Source organism: Bos grunniens, chromosome 5 (assembly GCF_055505025.1).
Source record: "Bos grunniens cultivar Pamir isolate PY7600 chromosome 5, Bosgru_T2T1.0, whole genome shotgun sequence".
In the NCBI taxonomy this organism is placed as follows: domain Eukaryota; kingdom Metazoa; phylum Chordata; class Mammalia; order Artiodactyla; family Bovidae; genus Bos; species Bos grunniens.
Window position 1 is genome coordinate 114,859,305 of NC_141169.1, and position 6,279 is coordinate 114,865,583.

At 43.9% G+C, this 6,279-nt stretch overlaps 1 long non-coding RNA gene across 1 annotated transcript; it reads left to right on the forward strand.

Annotated features, from left to right (window-relative positions):
• The first annotated feature begins 1,496 nt into the window (after window positions 1-1,496).
• On the forward strand, window positions 1,497-5,329 carry LOC147373196 (uncharacterized). Its single transcript, XR_015164605.1, has 2 exons — window positions 1,497-1,594; window positions 5,091-5,329. It is a non-coding gene; the product is annotated as an uncharacterized LOC147373196 (long non-coding RNA).
• Window positions 5,330-6,279: the final 950 nt, after the last annotated feature.

Genomic DNA, 6,279 nt, shown 5'->3' on the forward strand with positions numbered 1-6,279 from the left:
GTTCCATGCTGCTTTAAAAACAGTGAATTGCTAAAGGCAAATAGTGAGCTGTTTCGATTTCCCTGAAGTTTGAGGACTTTCTGGTTTGGGACTTCTGGCCTTTAAGCACAAGTCAGCCTTGACACATATCTGTTGGATGGCTTTCAAATTCCTGACCTGGCCTCACACTTCCCATCACCTTTTTTATTATCATTTCTAAAAACTTAATTGCGGTAAAATATGCATAACATATAATGTATGTTTTTACATTTAAAAATAATTTTTTTTTGGCCGCAAGGCATCTGGGGTCTTAGTTGGACCAAGGATTGAACCCACTCCCTCTGCATTGGAAGCGTGGAGTCTTGACACCTGGACCACCAGGGAAGTCCCCTCCCAGGCATTTTTAAGTATAAAGTTCGGTGATGTTTGGTACAGGCTTCCCAGGTGGCTCAGTGGTAAAGAACCCACCTGCCAATGCAGGAGATTCGAGTTCAATCCCTGGGTCAGGAAGATCCCTTGGAGAAGGAAATGGCAACCCACTCCAGTATTCTTGCCTGGAAAATCCCATGGACAGAGGAGCTTGCCTGGTGGGCGTCAGTCCATGGGGTTGCAAAAGACTCATCACGACTCAGCAACCGAACAACAACAATAATTTTTCAGTCCATTCACATTGTTTTGGTTCATCATCATTTCCATTTTGAATATTATCTTGCAGGATCTTGATGGTAAAATTCTCTCTCTCTCAGCCATCACTATTCAATCCTTGTTTCCTTTCCAGTAAAATGAACTCTTCCTAAACATTTCAGCTGGGGTGGGGGTGGGAGTGAGGTGGGGATGGGGTTCCCGTCTCACTCATGACTTTAAAGCAAGCTGGGGTCACAGCTGCTGCTCCCCTGCCCCTGTCCTGCTTGATAGTTGGGCGAGAAAGACTGGGCATGCTTCATCTACAAGCCAGGGAGGACTGGGCCCTTAGTAACCTCTTGTCTCTAAGATACTTTGCCACTCAGAAACAGCTGGTTCGGGACTTCCCTGGTGGTCCAGTGGCTAAGAATACAGCTGCCAGTGCAGGGAACACAGGTTCGATCCCTGTTCAGGAAGATCCCACATCCCAGGGGCAGCTAAACCCGTATGCCATGTTCTCCTGATGCCTGCATGCTCTAGAGCCCGTGCTCTGCAGCAAGAGAAGCCTCTGCAATAAGAAGACCCCACTCTCTGCAGCCAGAGAAAGCCCGAGCACAGCAGCAAAGACCCAGCATGGCCAAAAATAAATAAATAAAATTTTTTTTAAAAATATAAAAGAAACAGCTGGTCAAAGAGAGTGGGGCATGACCCATACCATGAAGATTCAAGGGATAACAAGTTGGGAAGCAACCCCTGAAAAACGGGGTCCTGACTTTAGAGGCTACACTGTCTGTGAATCAGAGACCAACATATCCTGTAACAAAACACACAGTCAGGAATCATGACTATAGCCGGCAATCGCTCACAGAATTTTTGTTTGCTTTTCCTACAACTTGCAGGGGGAGTGTTTCCAACAGTGGACAGATCAATGGTTTCACTGAATTGGAAGCTGGGACTGCCACAAGGCCTTGCTAGTCTCATCCCTGAGACCAAGGTAAACAGATAAAGTAAATATATATACCATATAAACCATAAATTATATATCTAAAAATAGTGTTATTATTACCTTAGCATTTGCCCCATTGTTTTTTCTTTTTTACAGTATATTCACAGAATTAGGCAGCCATCATTACTAATTTTAGAACATTTTCATCATTCCAAAAAGAACCACTCTTTCTATTAGCAGTCACTTTCCTTCCTTACTCCCTCCAGCCCCTGGCAACCACTAATCTATTTTCTGTCTCTATGGATTTGCCTATTTGGTACATTCTATATAAATAGTATCATATGATTCTATTAGAATCGTATGAATCTATTCATAACGATTCTAAAGCCTTTTCTGTCTGGCTCTTTTCACTCCTCATGTTTTCAAAGTTCATCTGTGTTATATCATGTGGCAGTACTTCCTTCCGTTTTATTGCAGGATAATATTCCATTGTATGGACCTACCCATTCATCAGTCGGTGGATATTTGGCTTGTTATCACCTTTGGCTGTAATGATGATACTGCTATAAACAGTCATGTATGTGGGACTCCCCTGGTGGTCCAGTGGCTAAGACTCTGTGCTCCCAATGCCTGGGGCCTGGGTTATATGTCTGGTTGGGGAACTAGATCCCATGTGCTGCAACTAAGATCCGGCACAGCCAAAAAAAAGAACACTCATATACCTGTTTTTGTGTGGATACATGTTTTCAGCTCTCTTGGGTATATGCAGGTAAAGGGAGTTTCTGGGTCATGAGGTGCCTCCATGCTTAGCTTTTTGGGGAATTTCCCAACTGTTTTCCAAAGTGGCTACACCGTTTTATGTCCCCCAGCCATGTATGACATCTCTCTGACACTTGTCATTGTCTCATCTCTCTGATTATAGCCATCCTAGGGGGTTTCTAGAAAAACATCTATTTCTGCTTTATTGAGTATGCCAAAGCCTTTGACTGTGTGGATCACAATAAACTGTGGAAAATTCTGAAAGAGATGGAAATACCAGACCACCTGACCTGCCTCTTGAGAAACCTATATGCAGGTCAGGAAGCAACAGTGAGAACTGGACATGGAACAACAGACTGGTTCCAAATAGGAAAAGGAGTTCGTCAAGGCTGTATATTGTCCCCCTGCTTATTTAACTTCTATGCAGAGTACATCAGGAGAAACGCTGGGCTGGAGGAAACACAAGGTGGAATCAAGATTGCCGGGAGAAATATCAATAACCTCAGATATGCAGATGACACCACCCTTATGGCAGAAAGTGAAGAGGAACTAAAGAGCCTCTTGATGAAAGTGGAAGAGGAGGAGTGAAAAAGTTGGCTTAAAGCTCAACATTCAGAAAACGAAGATCATGGCATCCGGTCCCACCACTTCATGGGAAATAGATGGGGAAACAGTGGAAACGGTCAGACTTTCTTTTTCTGGTCTCCAAAATCACTGCAGATGGTGACTTCAGCCATGAAATTAAAAGATGCTTACTTCTTGGAAGGAAGGTTATGACCAACCTAGAAAGCATATTAAAAAGCAGAGACATTACTTTGTCAACAAAGGTCTGTCTAGTCAAGGCTATGGTTTTTCCAGTGGTCATGTATGGATGTGAGAGTTGGACTGTGAAGAAAGCTGAGCACTGAAGAATTGATGTTTTTGAACTGTGGTGTTGGAGAAGATTCTTGAGAGTCCCTTGGACTGCAAGGAGATCCAACCAGTCCACTCTGAAGGAGATCAGTCCTGGGTGTTCATTGGAAGGACTGATGTTGAAACTGAAACTCCAATACTTAGGGTCTTTTCTAATGAGTCAGTTCTTCACATCAGGTGACCAGATGCTGGGAAAGATTGAGGGCAGGAGAAGGGGACGACAGAGGATGAGATGGTTGAATGGCATCACCGACTCAATGGACATGGATTTAGGTGGACTCCGGGAGTTGGTGATTGACAGGGAGACCCGGCGTGCTGCGGTTCACAGGGTCACAAAGAGTCGGACACAACTGAGCGACTGAACTGAACTGAAGTGGGTGTGAAGCTGGTATCTCACTGTGGCTTTGGTTCCATTCCCCAAATGATTAATGACGTTGAACATCTTCTTATGTACTTTTTGGTCATTGTATATCTTCCTTGGAGAAATGTTTTAATTCCATTATCCATTTTTAATTGCTTTTTATTGTTGCTTTTTAGTTGTGAGAATTCTTTATATATTCCAGATACAAGTGCCCTATCAGATATATGATTGATAAAAATTCATAATCGATTCCAGGGAATTCCATGCTGGTCCGGTGGTTGTGCTTCCACCGCACAGGGCACAGAGCTCCATCCCTGGCCGAGGAGCTAAGATCCTACAAGCCATGCAGTAGGAACCTACAAGCCCTGCCTCCCTCCACTGAAAAAATAAATTATTCCATTCTGTGGGTTCTCTTTTTTTTTTTTTTTGCTGCACCAGGCAGCTTGTGGGATCTTAGTTCCTTGACCAGGGACCTCAGCAGTGAAAGTGCAGAGTCCTGACTAACCACTGGACTGCCAGGGAGTTTGATCTTTTCCCTTCATTGATGGTGTCCTTTTGAAACATAAGAACAAATTTAATTTTAATGAAGCCCAATTTAACTATTTTTTTCTTTAGTCACTTGTGCTTTTAGTGTCATATTTAAACCACTGCTTAATCCAAACTGGTAAGGATTAAATCCTGTTTTCTTCTGAGTCTTGTAGTTTTAACCCTTACATGACAATACATTTTGAATTGGTTTTCAAATATGATGTGTGTGGGGAGGTCCAACTTCACTCGTTTGCATGTGGATATCCAGTTTTCTAGCACCACATGTTGAGAAAACTATTTTCCCCCATTGAATTGTCTTGCTACCCATGTAAAAATAATTGAGCATAAGTATAAGGGTTTATTTCTGGGCTCTTCAGGCAGCAGTGACGCTTAGTCCCAGTTGTAGATTTTTCTCCAAACTCTGCATCCCACCTCCTCAGACTCTGGCCTCAGCTGACTGGCGGCCCATCTTCAGAGGCCTGGGGCTGAGTCAATGAGATCCTTCCTCCAAGCTCCTGAGGCAGAAACACCAGAAGAGCTCATTTGCCTGGGCTGAAGAAACTAGCTCATCCCAGGTCATTTCTTCAGGGACAGCCTGTCTCCAGTGACAGATCAATGTGGACCATAAGGACCTAGAAACTTGCCCCAGCTCAGGACAGCTCTGCAAGTCCATCTCAGCATCAGAGTGTTGCCTGAGCCTTGTAAAGGGACTGCATCACAGTTCAGCTTTTCCTTTAGTTAAGTTGTCCTCTACATTCTTAGAAATGATTAGAAGTAGGAATATCACATGCCCTGAGGGTGATTCTCAACAGGTCTTAGGTCAATTTTGGTCATTCCACTCCCTCTGCTAGTAATTGGAGCAGGAATGGACACGTAATGCTATTCTGGCCAAGGAGAGTTAGAGGAAGTCAGTTGGAGAAGGGGATTTCTGAGTCTTCATAGACGCAAGGAAGGAACATTCTCTTTTCTGCCTTTTTGCTTTAGTGCCTAAGGGTGTGATGCTGGAGTAGTGGCAGCCATCTTGAGACCATGAGGGAACAAGCCTGAGACTATACTGGATCCTTGAAGACATGAAGACATTGGTGAGCTACTGAATTAATCAACCTTGGAGAAACCCTATCACCAGACTCCTTGTTGCTTGTGGTTGACATTGTTAACTGTCCTCTCGTGACCATTCTTCCTGTCATCCTTCTAGTAATAAAACGTATTGAGTTTTAGTTGGACATCTGGGAGCCCCAGTTGCAAACTACCCTTTCTAGCATCCTTGGCAGTTGGGTGTGGTCATGTGACTAAGTCCAGGCCGATGGGACATACACAGAAGTGATTCCTACAATTTCTGTATTATTTCCTTAAGGATGTTTGCCTTCACACTACTATATATAAAATAGACAACTGATAAGGACCTATTGTACTCTACTCAATAATCTGTAATGACCTACATGGGAAAAGAATCTAAAAAAGAGTGGATATATGTATATGTGGGTTTCCCTCGTGGTTCAGACAGTAAAGAATCACTTTCACTTTTCATGCTTATGTATACAACTCGTTCACTTTGCTGTGCAGTAAAACTAACACTTCCCACATGGCTCTAGTGGTGAAGAATCCGCCTGCCAGTGCAGGAGACATAAGAGATGCAGGTTTGATTCCTGGGTCAGGAAGATCCACTGGAGGAGGAAATGGCAACCCACTCCAGTATTCTTGCCTGGAGAATCCCATGGACAGAGGAACTTGGAGGACTACAGTCCGTAGGGTTGCAAAGAATCAGACACCACTGAATAGACTTAGCAGGCAGAAAGTAACACAGCATTGTAAACCAACTATACTTTAAAAAAAAAGACATTTGCCTTGGGCACTCTCTTCCCTTGTTCCCACTAGCTGGAAAATTTCAACAGCTAGAGTCCTTTGGAGCCTCAGTGGTAAAGAATCTGCCTGCAATGCAGGAATCACAGGTTTGACCCCTGGGTCGAGAAGATCTCCTGGAGGAGGAAATGGCAACCCACTCCACTATTCTTGCCTGGATAATCCCATGGACAGAAGAGCCTGGTGGGCTACAGTCCATGGGGACGCAGAGTCAGACATTGACTGAAGCGACTTAGCATACATGTAGTCTTTTGGAAGCCCCATCAGCCTTGGCACACTCACCTTGGAGCAATGATTTGAGAGAGAAACAATC